At 44.4% G+C, this 16005-nt stretch overlaps 1 protein-coding gene across 2 annotated transcripts in view; it reads right to left on the bottom strand.

The window, feature by feature from the left end:
- Window positions 1-16005, bottom strand: part of ATF2 (activating transcription factor 2) — a 1079253-nt gene that overhangs the window by 872734 nt on the left and 190514 nt on the right. The window contains exon 1 of one of the 2 annotated variants that reach the window (XM_069616142.1): window positions 8430-8511. The exons of the other annotated variant lie outside the window; for it this stretch is intronic. The gene's annotated coding sequence lies outside the window, so the exon portion shown is untranslated. Of the gene's footprint in view, window positions 1-8429; window positions 8512-16005 lie in introns of those variants that run through there. 2 annotated transcript variants of the gene reach the window in all.

The following is a 16005-nucleotide window of genomic DNA, read 5'->3' as shown; positions in this document are numbered from 1 at the left end:
GAAACGGGAGGATGGAAATGTCCCTTACTGGAACAGGTTTTTAGGAACTGCCTGGCCAAACTGGGCATCAGCCCAGGAGCTCAGGTCAAGACAATAGTGTCTACAAAAAGCTGAGGAAGAAGCCCACGTAGCAGCCTCTTCTATGAACTCCCAAGGGACATATTTCTGGAACGCAACAGCAACTGCTTTGCCTTGGAGCAAATGTGCATGAATGCCCTTTGGGTCCTGAAGGCCTTGAACTGTAGAAACGTCTGAGATTAATAAAGCAATCCATTGTGAAATGGAAGCTTTTGAGGCCGTTTTATCTTTTGGGTCCCTGAAAGTAAATGAATTGTGGGGAGCTTCTGAAATCGCTTGTTCTTTGAGGATAAAACGTCAGAGCTCTTCTGACATCCAGGTTATGGAGCACCCTCTACGCATTCGAAGCCGTATTCAGAAAGAAAACCCGGGAGGGAGACAGACTGGTTTATGTGGAACTCCAAGACAATTTTTTGAAGGAAAGAAGGATGAGTGAGGAGCACAACCTTCTCCTTGTGAAAGGTCAAGAATGGGTGTTCGTCAGAGAGCGTGAAGATCCCTTATTCTTCTAGCAGATGTAACTGCAACTAAGAAGGCCACCTTCCAGGAGAGAACCTTGGCTACATAGTGGCCAGTGGTTTGAATAGCTTGTGACACAAGCTACGTGGTAGCTTGTGGTAAGCTTACGTGGTAAGGACCACGTTTAGATCCCATTTTTGGAGAGGCCTCATATACAGAAAGAGGTTAAAGAGACAAGTGAAATGCTTCATTATTACTTGATTTGTTAGGGAAAAAGAGCAATTATCTGTTGAAAAATAAGCTGCAATGGCTGACAGATAAGTTCTGCCCGATAAGACGTGGATACCAGAGTACGCAAGGTTCGATATGAATGACAGGACGTCAATAGAAGCATGTCGAGGATCCAGATTTTTAGCAAGATACCAATGACAAAAACAAAGCCATTTACTTTTGTACTGCGCTCTTGTGGAAGGCTTACGTGCCACCTGGATTATGTGCATATTATCCTCTGGAAGGCTAAACTGTGGTAAGGACTTGAACTCAGGCATCAGGACTCCAAAATGAAGGATTGTGGGGAGGGGTGCCACACCTGGTGATTGATCTGATGCAGGAGACTGGGGATCTGCAGTAACCTGATTGGGTCACATGTTGACAGGTGCTGAAGCACCGAGAACCAGAACCTGGTTGGCCACCAAGAAGCTATGAACAGGAGAGTGTAGCTGGAGGCTCTCCTGAGCTTCCAGAACGATCAGAGAATAAACTACAGAGAAGGGAAGGCATGGAATATCGAGCGCAGCGGCCAATGAAGATGTTCCTAGGCCATCCCTGGAGGCACAGATTGTCAGTTTCTTGTTGGTTGCTGTCACAAAGAGGACTGTTGGGGGCAAGGGCTCTGTAGAAGACAATCGTCTAAATATGGATAGACTGCCACAAGCCTGAGGAACGCAGTGATGCCCGCCACCATCTTCGTAAAGACTTGTGGTGCTGAGCTGAGACCAAACGGTAGCACCCAAAATTGGAAATGTTATGTTCCCTTCGAAACCGAAGTTATTTCCGATGTGGGGCCCAAATTAGGATCTACATATAAGCGTCATGGAGATCTACCACACTGAGCCAATCGCCCGTCTGGAGAGAGGACCTTATCTGGCAGGGCGGGATCATCTTGAATTTCTCTTGAGAAGGAAAAGGTTAAAGCTGGAGAGGTCTAGGATAGTGCGCAGGCCAGCCTGGGTGTGCTTGGACACCGTAAAAAGAGTACTAGCCCTCCACTTGCTCCTTCAAGAAAACAAGCTCCACTGTCTTTAGGTTCAACAGTATTTGTACCTCGGCTCTGAGGGAGCGAGACCCAGTCTGCTGAAGAGGAGGGTGAAAAGGTGGGGTGTGAGGGAGGGGGAGCCGAATGCCTGCTCAGGCGGACAAAACCCATTGGTCGTCTGTTATGGTCTTCCAAGCCTCCAGATGAGATGATATACGTCCTCCCACCGGAGTCTTGTGTGACCGATGGAAAGCATAATTTTGATGATTCTGCGGGGGCGAGAGTTACCGCCGCAGACGAGGAGGCAGAGGACCGAGAGAAGAAAACAGCCACTTTGTCTCTGCTGCTTGCGTCGAGGCCCACCAGAGGAGCCCTCTGCCTGGCGCGCTCGACACTCCTGGAAACCTCGAATACTCAAAAAGGATCTTGTTTGGGTCCCTGACCTTTGTGTATAAGCCGCTTTAGCTGGAGGCTGCTTTGCTAGGACTGACAAAGATATACCCGTCAATCTGCTTACTTTTGTCTTGTTGAGTTCCTCGACGGTGGAAGAGTGGAAAAGCTCTTTCCCTTCAAAGTGAAGGTGGAGTACTTTGTCTTGGACTTCCTTTGAGAACTTTATAGCATGAAGTCACGCCCGACGGGAAATATCAATCCCGATCATAAACCCCTGAGCGGACGTGTCCACATGATGTGCCACAGCCTTAAGCAGGTCTTGAGCCAGAACCCTGGCGTCAGATAGGCCTGCCTTAAAATCTTCCAGCCTGTCCCGTGGGATGCAATCTTGGAATTCTGAGAAGTTTTCTCTACAGCTTGAGGTTGACTGCCACCAGAATGACTTCAGTATTCGCCTGGCGCAGCTGAAGACCTGAATTTGAAAAAGGTTTTCCTTGATGCCATCCAGAATTCTGTCCTCTTTCGATAAGACCTTTGAGGCAAGCACATCTTTTTGAAGAAGACCTGTGCGCTCCTGCGATTTAAGGGTTACTGCACCTGAGAGATCTCCCTCTTGTGGAGCTGGAGGTTCAGGGATTGGAATATCAAGCAACGCCATCATATCCAAAACCGGGTCATGAAAAGCTCTGATGGAGTGGGGCAGGTCTTCACTATCCTGGTCTGAATGCTCCTCGTCTGTTTTGGTAGGAACAGAAGTCTGATTTGTGACACGCGGTACCATAGACATCTTAGGCACAGCCATTTGCACGACTGGAAGAACCAGGGAAAGCGGAGGCAATGGTGGCAGTGTAGGAGGAGGCTCCGCTGGAAGCACAGGAGGCACTACCGGAACCTGCCAAGGAGGAATGAAGAGTAAGCTGCGGCTCAAGAGGCTTACGATACATATCCTTGAACAGATCCTTAAAGTAAGCCTTCATTCGGGTCTGGCAGATTCCAGGCATGAGGGCCTGGAATCTGCCAAAGAACGCGTCCTCTGAGGAAGGTCTAGGCAGAGGAGTGGATAGGGGCCACTCTGGAGGGGGCATATCACCAAGATTGCATTGAGGCAGGTTGCCAAGATGGTCCCACCCAAGCTGGGTTGAAAAACCAGAGGAGCGGATGTAGGAGGAAGTGAGACCATGTGTGGCAGCGGAAATCTTGCACGCCAGTCAGTTGGCGAGCGAAAGGGGTTTCGACTATCCATATTTGGTACAAAAGGCTGCTCGCCCCCAAACATAAGCCCTCCTGCCCCAGTTGTTGAAAAAGTTGGTTTGGAGGAGCTCGCAAAAATGTCCACTTCTGGCCGCGTTATTTGGGCCACCATTTTTTCATTCCCTGAAGCAATCTGCGTCACAGGTTTTTGTGAGGCCATTGCCACCAGAGGAAATGTAGGAGAGCTTTGGAGTCAATTCTAGCCCTTTGATAGGGAACCTCGGCAGAGCAGTACTGGAAAACCTGAAGCGTTTTTCAAACCCTTTTGCCTCAGAAACAGTGTTAGCCCTCTGTGAGGGAGCCTCGGCAGGACCGGTGCTTAAAGATTTAGGGCCTTTGCCCTCCTTCCTTGCCCTCTTAGCAGGACCAGTATGACCACAATATTCCTTGTGGGAAAGCTTAGGTTAACACCCGGTAGACAGACTCCCAGAATGGGACCCCTTGGTCCTGCTTGCTTTGATAATAGCCCCTATTTGGGGATCCTCTCGAGTGATCCTGGAATTTTTAGTCACTTTACAGGAAACCTCGAGACAGGCCTCGGAATGTTTAGTCCCCGACTAGGAAACCTCGGAAATACCCCCGGTTGAAGTCACCCCAGAAAATGTGGGCTTAATTTTAGCCCCCAGAGGGGAAACCTCAGAAGGAACTTTGGTATCCAGGTTAGATCCCTTTCGAGATACCTCAGGGAGAACCCTTGTACAAGAGCCACTTGGACCCCTCCTGGACACAGAAGACCCTGGAAAGAAGTCCACTGGTACGGGTGCCCTAAAAAAGGAAGCAATTTACTGGACGCTTCCTTTTTCCATCAATGAACTGCTGTAAATGAGGAGGAGGTAGCTGTTGGAACACTTCCTCCCACCAGACAAACCTACGCTGGAGGGCCCGTACGGAGATCGAGTCGCAGTAGAGACAAGAGTCCCACCAATGTCCCATGCCCAAACACTCCAGAGAGAGAGAATGGGGATATGCCCTAGTGAAACGACGTTCGCATGAAGAACAGGACACGAACCCAGACGCACCAGCATAGACGGAGGTGAAGAAGACCGTGAAACTGGAGCCATGATGCAAGTGCGTTCGACCCTGACCACACTGAGAAAAGGACTGAAGGGTGATGAGCGGGGAAGAGCTCAGAAAGGTGGCATTACGACCACGTGCGCTGGCCCCACAAAGATAAAATAAGGACAACAAATAGTTTGCTGATGCTTCAAAGTGCTCCGGTCCCATCCCGAAGGACAGAATGTCCCAAAAGTATGTAGGAAAGGGGATGGGACGTAGGAGTATGAGTGTTTTATAAGGTTCCAATGACCATGCCACAGTCTGTCACAATAATCCTGGTTAGAATACACACCACTAGGAGTTGAGAATTATTAGAGGTAGCCCAATCCAAAGGATGGCTGATGGACCTATTTAAGTGTATAATTTAACAGCTACATATAACAGATGTATTGCAGGAAATATTTGGGATTTAAAGGCTACCCGTGTTTTTGTTTCATAGCTTTATAGCAACATCAACCTTTGCAAGCAATGTAGGCAAATAAAGATCATTGTAAAATAAAAGATCAGAAAAAGGCCGTTTAAGTTGGCAGATTTTATTCTCTTTAGGACCTTACAAGAATATATAAGATTGGTATATTAAGGGTTAATTAAGTAAGTTTCTCTTAGTTATGTTATTTTAAGTATTTTTGAGTCATGACTCACAGTCAAAATATGTCCCAGCCATTATTTGGGAAATGTTTTAAAATCCCTTAAGTGTACATAGTTTAAAATACAAAAGGAACACAGCTATAAAAAGTGGACCCTGTGCTGACTTCCCACTGATTCCAGGAGACAATCCCTTAAACCTAAAATAGGTTCCGGGGCCAATCTAGTGTGATTAAAGGAGAGTAGAGTAAGTCACAAACTACGCTGCTACACTGAAGCCAGGGTCCTAGAGTATGGGTTCTTTGTGTTTGTAGGTTTCCCCTTCACTTTGTATTTATGAAGGGGAATGCTATACCCACCTGCGGTGCCCCCTGCCTCTGTGTTTGATAACACCTTTCCCTTGATCATCATACATGTTTTTGAGCACTTTTTAAATTGTTTTTCATGAATCAGTTTCAAAATCAGCATGTTTTTGCTCTTTTTCGAAGGATAATGCTTCCGAAGAAACATCATATGCCCAGTAGGCCACGCTGCATTAATATCTGCTCTGTCGGTTCTTTCTGACATTGATGGGCGAAAGTAAGAAACATGGATGACATTTTTGTTAACCATTGCCATGCACCAGGCAGAATTTAAAATCTTGATCAAGATAAAATTGGTTGCATAAAAGAAAAATCTAAAAGGTCTCATCAATCATGTTAGAATATCTTAAATTGCTTATTGTACTTTTAAGATTACTTATTACATGTGTGTTTCTGAAGATAATTACACTGAAAACCATAACATCCAAAGGGAACATAGGAAACCTATGCATACAAAAAAACCAAATTGATGTGGCCGGATATTAGTCCAATAATTTTCAAAGCTAACGAGTCTAAATAGAAGAGCTAGACAACATATCATAACAAATATTTAAGTGCTACATTCTCCACAGTTCCTGTGCAAACCGAAGATGGCACCATTTTGCCAAGATCACACAATTCTGCCGTAATGGAGATGCCAGGTTTAGACCTCATGATGCTGGTTCCAAAGTAGGCAAATAAGCCAACATCTATATAGCTCTTAAACAAGCAGAACAAGCAAAGAACCACAATAACCACATTGTTGTTTGAAGAGCACTAGTTAGGTTTCCATATTTGCTATCGCAGAGATCTACTAAACAGGCATATTAAAGCAAGCCTGAAATTGTCAGACAGATAATTTGCTTCAATTTGATCTTTTTCAGTCTCTGCCACTTGTGTTAGAAAAACGTGATTTGCGACATACTTGTACGCAGGTTACTATAGATTAACTGGAATATGTGGAACGGAACTGCCATCTGAAAAATTGCAATGAAACTGCTCCAAGGCATAACAGATAAGTCCAATACTGTATCTGAAGAAAGGCTGAGTGATGCCTTCCTGGACACAGAACCTGGTCTAGAAAGCTAGAGGTTCACTAGAGTTATCATCAAACTGAGTTACTCTGTTGGAAAGAGGGTTGGTAGCCTTGAAAAGGAATATTAGTGTGTTCTACACTATTACTGGTCTCGTTGCATTCCACCACTGCCCTCTCTTTCTCCTTCTTCACGTCCTTTACATACAAAAATACATACTTCTGCATCTATTCGCTTTCCTTTCTGCCTACTGCCATCTCAGTTATTTCTAGATTCCTTGCTTTTGTCTTGCATTAATCATCTTTTCTCCATATTTTTTTTGTATGTGATATTAGGTGGCACTTGTGCCACCTATAAGCAGAAACTATTGCAGGTGGGGAGAAATGCCATATGAGGAGGAGCACAAAGCTTATAGGTGTTGTTTGGCTATTTGCCTGCCCAAAACACTACCTTATGGTAACTCTTTGAGCTTGCTTTATTCAGGCCAAACTATCAAACCCTGCACTCGTAGTGCCTGCCAGTGTCTTTTTAAAGCAGTCTTTTGAGTGTTAACGACTTAATTGGAGATGTAAATACACTACTAGTGTAATAAAATTATCTTCATCTGGTCTTCCTTCAGACACTCGATTTCTAACCACTATGCATGGCCTTTACTGAGGCCCTGTTAAAAACTAGCATTGGCAAAGCCATCCGTTTTGGCTTGTGCATAGGTATTAGGCATTTGCCAGGAACTGCTATTAGATGCCCAGGTATTCGCACCATTTTCTCACCTGCATCAATGGACAGTTAACAGCGCTACGGCAGTGCCTGGCAAGTGTCTTTCCCATGCCTACTCAGAGGCCCAATCTGTTGGCATTGCCAATGCTGGACTTCTTTGTCTCCTTTCATACTGTTTCCTTATCCTGTTTCAACACAATCCCTTTGTTCCATCTGGTGCATGTGAAAGTATTTCTGTATCCTGCATACAAACCTACATGCAAAATTCTATAAATGTGTGGTTTTTGAGAATGGTCATATTTAGTGTAAAAGCACATCATGTGCTATGCTACATTGGAGGATTTTTTTTAAAGCAGTAAATACCTTGCAGCTACAGGCATTCATTCTAATCAGATATCACTAAATGTGTGGCTGGACATGTACTCGTCACATTTTTATGCAGACTAGTGCAAACTGAATTGATCTTGTCCAATGTATATCCTACTGTTTTCTCCCAACACTCATTTATATTCCAGTTGGAGTGAACATAGATACGTTGAAATACACCCGCAAGAAAGGATAGCAGTTACAGTTTGCATTTCTGCATCATACAATTCATGTATTGAAATAAGTCTCTTAATGAGTAGGCACTGTAAACAAAGTATCTCAAGCCCATAACTCTGGGTCATTATCCTTTAGATTGTCCTAGCAGACAAATATCATCTTTTGTCTAAAGTTGAGGGTGCATGTATGCTAGTATTCCTATGTGGTGAGTAATGACAAGTTCCTCTCGGTCTTTGCTTTGATTGATCTCCTGATCGTGTGCAGACAGAACATGCTAATACAAGTGGATTACAATAACAATTGATCTCGGAAAAAACCGAATGATTTGACAAATCGATAAAAATAGCTGTCGAAGAAGATTGTCCGTTAAACATGAACAATCACTTGTTTGGACGATAGGTGAATGTTGCACTAGCTGTGGAAAACAATCAACTCAAAGCTGTGTGTACATCAAGCATGTGCTACCTTTTCACCCCTCCTACCAGCTACTCTTATTCACCTTAAATATCTTTGCAATTTGTAATAAGTCATCCAAGACAACTCAGTCAAAGTCTCACATGCACTTACGACAATCATTCTGACACCCCCAAAAGTGTCCACAAGTTTATCAAAAGCTCTTGCATCATCAAATCCCTCCCTTTCAGTAAAACAAATATATAAAATTCAAACGGCCAAGCTTACCCAAAAGAGAAAGTACTGCTGAAATGTATGTCTCACCTTCTATACTAAGAGAATGTAGATGGAAATGGTTTCTTTCTGAAATTGATGCATTTTAAAGCCATCTTATAAAATCAAATCTGCACTCAACCAGGTCACCTGTAAAGCAATCACATCATAGACACAAAGAAAGCTTGGGAAAACAAAGCGCTCAGACTCTGCAAGGGAGGCGTCAAATATATTCATTTATTGAGCAGTCAATATTCTGTGATTAAAAATAATAAATCAATTCTAGATAATTCGTTCAAAAAGGAATCCACGTGTTTTATGCTGTGCTGCGCTTCGTCAGGACCTCATAACGCCATAAACAATCACATTGTCATTTCTCAAGGTTATATTTACAGAATCTGAAAACAAGTGGAAAAAGCAAGCAGTGAGTGAAAATCAAAACTTAGAGGTTTATAAAATATGCAGCATGATCAAACATAAAATGTGCAAAAAGAGGAGTAGAATGCCTGTGTGTCCAAAGTGTTATGTTTGTGTCTGAACAGCGGACATGTTTGTATAAATATGAAAAACACTGGTTTATATCCAGGGGGTTCAGTGGCTACCAAGGGCATGAAAGTTACTTTTTAGCCCATTACAGTAGGCCAAATATGTGGCTTTTACCTGATAATAAAAGAAAGTGACAACGGGGCTGATGATATGGGGATCAGAAATGTGTTATGTCAAGTGCTTATGTAAAATGCTGGAATGTCAATAGGGGTACAGTTATTAATAAACATAGAAAGCATACTGTGTGCTATTAATATTGGTTGGAAAATGGGAGCACTTTGGAAAACATTTAGTTCTTTTCATAAGTCATCAACAGAAACAAATTGTAGTTATGTCAATAGACCAATAGTCACAATCAATCATCTATCACACTCCATCTAAATTATGTGACTATCTACATCTGTTTGTGTTACATTTTTAACCCTGTAGTGGAATCTTTCACTTTATGGATCTGAAAATGCTGTAGACTTGAAGACTGTTAGCGGATCATTATTGCTACCTGGTCTAGAACAATTTCTGCGTTCATAATGCTAATGTTTACAAGGGTGTATTTGATGTGCTTCATATTGATGCCTTCCAGAACAGCAAACTATGTCTCAACATTTGGCGCTTTATGGAACAAGGGAGGGTGGGTCTGACGTCTGAATATGACATTTAACCTGTTGAGGCAATGCACAGATAATGGCATGCCATTTACCAACTTCTGCTGGCTGCGAAGCTCCTTTTAGAATTCACCAAGACAGCCTCTTAAATAAACCATTTTTTATGATAGCTGCTCAGTCAAGGAGTACTCACAAGACTCCTCCAGATGGACATCACTTTATTAATGAAGTTTCACATTGGCCAAATTAACACAGCCATCCCTGGAGCATCCAGAAATGTTTATCTGGCACTCCAAGAATAAGAATGCCATGCATTTAAAGTCGCTAGACCTGTAATTGCACATTGCAAGCTAGCACCACAGGCAATAGCGAGTTACAGCAAGACCAGCACCCCACATGCAGATGCCATATTTCCCATTACTGAGGCAGTGTTCTGTGGCATGTAGTTGGGACTAAGGAGCAAATAGGGTTAATGAGCAACTCCTTAGCAAGAAACAAAAATATATCCCATCCAAGCACAGAAGTCCAATATGAATAACATTAATTAAAAAAAACTTTGATTCTTGAAAGAAGAATCTATTGGATAGTCAAAACCTCTACTGGTTGAGGGACTGGATGTACACTATTTAACTTTCAGAGATTGACATATACTCCATTACTTAAGGCCTCATTACGACGATGACGGAACGGGTTAACGGGTGCCGCAAAAGGATGCGGACCCGTTAAACCAGTTCCGCCACATTACGAGGTCCCAGGCATGCTTACCGGGTCCCGCGAGGGGAAAAGGGAGAAAACAACGGGCCAACTCGTAATCGGCCCGTTGTTTGCTCCCTCTCCCATTCCCATTCAGCCCTATGGGGGCTGAAATGGGAATGGGGAAGGTCCGGGTCCTTGGAGGGAGGAATTACTGGGCCCTCCGAACTCGGAATGGCTTGGTAATTCCTCATTCTGGGAACCCGGACCCAGAGGCGATTTCGGCGGCAGCCATAGCGGCATGGCTACCGCCGAGGTCGTAATGAGGCCCTTAGTGTCTTGCTGGGAATCCTTGGTCATTGTTTAAATAGGTCTGCATTTCCTCAGAAGCTCGTCCAAACCTTTTTCACAGCACCAAATGATAGGTTGGACCTTGAGCGCTGCCCGTGGTGTACATTTAAAAAATGTTTAGCTTGGTATTGTACACTGCACATTAAATCAGGGAGGGTTAGGCAGGGGGCTGAATGGAGTACACAAGTGTACGAAAGATACCAAAGCACTTTGTTCGCGCCTTTACATCTGAGACAGTAATGCTTCTAATACTTCTGGCTTAGAGAACCTTTTTTTTTTTGTGAGCCGGTTGGATCTTTGTTGGCTGTAGAGCAGAAGCTACAATCTCAATCTGAACTAATTCACAACGGATTCGTTGTCACTTATGCCCCCTTTGATGAGTCTGAAGCCTCACAACAAGAAAATAAGAATTATTCTTTCATTAAACAAAATATTACCTTCTTTGCCACAATCATCATCTGTCTTTGCTGGCACTTCTTGGGAACCTTGTTGGGAGCATGAATGCTAGTTTATGCAACAGCTGTAGCCTTCCCTACCCCATCCATCCCCACTCAAGGCATTCCATCTGGAAGACCTGCAAAAGGCCTCCACCATCATGCCCTTTCAACTTTTAGTGACAATTGGGAGGTGGGGAGAGAAATCGCTGGCTGCTGATCAGCATACTCCTTAAATCCACAGAAAATATCTTGTGCCTAAGCGGTATTCTTCTATTCCTCTTACAAAGCACTGTCCTTTGCACACATAGTGAACACTTTTTGTAGTCTCTTTTGTATGGATAGAATGGCCAATGTATAATACTTTCTTGCATCTTCTGCCACATGTTTAGGGAGAAAATCATACAAATTTCTCCTTAATTAGCACCCAGTGCGGGGACGCAACCAATCAGGTTGCTTGGATCGTGGGCTGAATCTACTGATCCAAGCCCTCATTCCAAGTAACATGATGGCTGCTTCCCCCACCCACCATCTTCCCCCCACCCTCTCTTTCCCCGAGCCCCACTTACAAGATGACTGCAGCAGCAGCAGCACCACCCGACTACCTTCCTGATCCATGTGGCCATCATTAGTGAGTATTTTGTTTCATTGAGCGAGTCGCCTCGAGGCTTCCCGTTCATTGAAACAAAATACTTCGCTCTTAGCACCCCGGGTTTCCGGCTCTTTATATTTACAGCTAAGTTAGGGAAAAGAAGCCTCTATTATTCTCAGCAAAAGGCACTCTTCACAGCTTGCTGCTACGCTCTGCTGCAGAAACCTCAGATAAGAGACAGATAACCACTGCTTGCTTACTGTTCTCTTTGTTGGCCACCTGTAGAATTCATGGGACAGTACCGCGCCATGGAGCATCATCGTAATGTGTCAAACGTGCCAATGGCAGGCTTAATGCAGTTATAGGATTGCACGCAATAAGATGCCACATGTAAACGTTATGCCTATGATCATTTCGAACACCTTTCTTCTTTTAAGCTTATGAACTGAAAGAGTGGAGGACACTTTGAAGCACTTGGCTGGGGTCTATATTCACCCTAACATATTCAGGCATTTTTTTTGGATGTACATTTGAGATAACCAATAGCACAGTACGACCAGTCACATTTTATAAATATTTCTAAAGTTGTCATTTAAGATATGGACAAACAAGTACGATATGTCGAGTCTCTGAAGAAGGGAGACGGGGGAGCTGGAGGGGTGGGGCAGTTTAACTTGTGGATTTGAAACTGCTCCAATTAACCCCTGTTAAAAAATAGCAGAATTCTAGTCTTATTCTCAGAGGAACTGGTCTACGGAGTTCATACCAGTAATGAAAACGTTAGGTACATTGTTACAATTCTCCAGAAAATAGTGGTAGCAACTGAAGCTGCAGCTGATGTCACTGTACCATGCCTGGTACCAGATTGCTATTGCATTTAAAAAAATTCAAATTACTTTTGAAAGCCAGTCTTTTGAGCTACTTGCCCTTAAATATTGTATTTCTAAAGGAAACCTTTTGTCTGAAAGGAAAAAAAAACAATTCCCACAATCCAAATTCAGCTCCCTGCAGCAGTAACATAGGTAGATCCTTTATTGTCTTTGAAGAGAACTTGACCTTGTATGGAGCCTGCCACAGATAGTGGGCTCCCACAGGCAGAGTAATCCATAATAAGGGCGTGCCTCTGCAGTATTATACAGCTTATAAAAGGAAACGGAACAGAAAGGAGAAAACTGAAAAAGCTAAATAAATAAGTTTGAGGAGAGATGTTTTTTGTGCTAGAGCAAACACAAAATGTTACTGACAAATGGACAATTCACCCACCCTCAGCAGAAAAGATGGAATGAAGGACACACATGTGAAGGGGTGCATACATTAACTGTGTGGCCACCTCATCCTTAATGCATAGGTTTTGGAATGACAGATCATAAGAGATCTATCCACTGAACACTAAACACTTTGCTTTTCTGCACTTGCATTCTGAGACCTGAAAGAAGCATTGGCAATGCCAATCGTATGCGCTTTTGCTAGCCGTAGTAGTATTAACTGCCCATTGATGGTCGCAGGTGCAAAATGGTGCGAATACCTTGACATATAATAGCAGTGCCTGGCAAATACCTAATACTTATACACAACCCAAAACTGTTTCCTTTGCCAATGCCCGATTTTAACAGGACTTCAGTGAAGGACACAAGAGTGCTTACAACTCGAGTGGCTGAAGGCAGACCCCGTTAAGACATTTTTATTACATCAGTATCTGTTTACAGCTCCAATTGATTCATTAACCCCCAGAAGACTGCTTTGAAAAAACACTTGCAGACACTTTGAGGGCAAAGGTTAAAGGTAAGGCTTGATTTGAAGCAAGCTCAAAGAGTTCCCATGAGGAGGTGTTTTGGGAGGGGTAGGAACTGGGTGGGAATTACAATAGGGATTAGCATGGCCATGGGTAGTCAGTGGGTGGGCAAATAACCAAACAATCCTCCTCCTCAGACGCCATTTCCCCCTATCTGTACTCTAATGGAATAGTGTCAGTTTATAGGTGTCGCAAATGCCAGCTAATAGCCCAAACTAACCAGCACATACATAAACATAAATACTTAAACACGACCAACAAAGGAAAGTGATGAGCTACCTCTTGTTTTGTAGGATTTGAAGATGACAGACTTCTACTAAAGGCGCAAACAAGATAATTTAAAGAAAATATTTAAACTTCATGCAGTGCTAGCCCTGCCCAGAGAGTCTGGGAGTGAGCGCTTTAACCAAGTTCAAAGGGAGGCAGTGAAAAGAAGTTAACTTATTTATTTTTTCATTATAGGATAAGGAGATCAGGATAGGTGGGGTAGGTAAAGGACATTGTGGGGGAGGAGATATGGCTGGATAAAGAACAGCTTTCTTTCCTTCCTCTGGCTTATTGTTGCCTTGAAATATTTCAGACATGGAGGCACAGTTAATAAGACTGCTAACCTACTAAACAGAAGAAAGCACAAGGCCGTCCTTACCAAAAAACATGGGACGGATTAACAACAAGGCACATGAGGTAATTTAACAAACACAGAGTAAACTGCAAAAAAAAAACACCTTGTGGCAACAAGGAAATACGGAAAAAGTCTACGAAGAAGGTGAGCACTGAAATAAAATGCAATGATATTCAATCGCATATACCAAATACAACTACTGACCAATCTAGGCTAGTATAAACTGTCAAATTAATAACACAGGACACAATGATCATTATGATGGGCTTGCTGAATTATTTGCATTCAAGGCTTATGGTTACACAGATTTGATCGGTTGTAATGCAAATTCCACCCAGGACTGCTACATGGCTGGAAATATGATTTACCATTTTAATAATTTTTGGTCATTTATACAAGATGTTAGGAATTAACGGGTTACTAGGATCCCTTTTAAAAGTGGGGTGTTTGGCACAGGTATCATACTACATGACACACTTTACTTCGCTTTTGATTTTGTTTTTAACTCTCTGGGGGAAATTAAGTTCCATTTGCATTAATGTGCCATAGATCGATTTTTGGGAAATTAAAATATTTTTAGTGTGACAATATGGGGCCACAGCGAAGAACTACGGGCGCCTTGTGAACAAAAATTAAATCTGGGGGGCTTTGCTAAGGAACCAAGATTCGGATATAGGCACCACAAGTGCAACAAGGAATGATAGTTTCAGCAGATTCAAACCAATTCTATGGGCCTCATTACAAGTATGCTGGTCCGGAAACAACGGTGCCGGTAAACCTACCAGCACTGTTGTTTCCAGACCAGCATATTACAACTCTGTGGGCAGGTGCCGCCGCCGCGCCCTCAGAATTTTCACAGAAGCACCGGCACCATTATTAACAGTGCTGGTGCTGGGGGGGCGTTGTTGCGCACAGGAGAAAATGGCGGCTCCTGTGTAAGCTCCTGCAGTTTACAGGGCCGTGTGCCGCGATACACGCTTTTCCTGGATCCGGTTCTGCATGAAAATCGAGAGAAATACGCACTACAGAACAAAGACGGCCCACAAGAAATTTGAAGTCTGTAGGTGGAGGGCTTCATGAGTTACGAGCCCAGCTGGACTCCGGAACCAACTGAAACTCGACAGCCGCGACTCGTGGGGGGGGGGAGTCCGGCGCTGAGCCGACGGGTGCGGCGCAAGGAAAACAGCTGATCCGGAATCGTAGGGAGGGGGGCCGCGGGCACTCCGGACACTGTCGAGCCCCTGCGGACCCTCCCGTGGACTCTCACACGGCGGTTGGAGTGGAGCGGACCCCCCCCACACCCTCCCCCGCACCGGCGGGGGGAAGGTAAGACGGGCGATCTCTCCCTACCGGCACACACATCCTCCTCCACCGCACGGCAGGCAGATCGCGCGGCATCCCAGAGCCGCAGAGGAGACACATCCTGGGGCTCCCAAGAATCGGGATAATAAACATTCAAACGCGGCCGATCTGGACCGCAGCGCCCTCCCTCCACACGGGCCACTGCAACAGCATACCCTACGGTTCTCTAGGCGGGGCCACCGCTGTTCACATTGTTCACTCGTCCGTGGCGGCGGACCACCTCCTGACCAGCTGAAATCACAAGGCGTATAGGTGGTTCCCGTGCCCGCCAACCAATCCCATACCACATCCCCATATCCCAGTCTGGAAATTGATCGACATGAGAGCACTGCAAGATACACTTAGAATTGGCCACAATAGAGGCAAAAGCTTCAGGTGCTGAGCCCCACGACGCCCCCAACTGAAAGGCAACTTGGTGGGCTCCTAGCAGCGACCTTTACAGAAAGCCCATTTGACCACTACAATGCCCAAGAACTTTGGTCACAAAAAGAACAGAGGCACGATGGACAAAGTTACAACTACAATGCAGAAGGACATGGCTGTCGAGCCCGAAGGGGAAGTGTCCACACATGATCAACAAACTCCCACAGCCACAATGATGGATCCCCAGGTGGTCTTCGCAGCCATGCAACA

The sequence above is a fragment of the Ambystoma mexicanum genome, chromosome 9 (genome assembly GCF_040938575.1).
Source record: "Ambystoma mexicanum isolate Mex_15411 chromosome 9, UKY_AmexF1_1, whole genome shotgun sequence".
Classification (NCBI taxonomy): domain Eukaryota; kingdom Metazoa; phylum Chordata; class Amphibia; order Caudata; family Ambystomatidae; genus Ambystoma; species Ambystoma mexicanum.
Note: the sequence above shows the minus strand (reverse complement) of the source record. Positions and strands in the feature narration are given on the sequence as shown.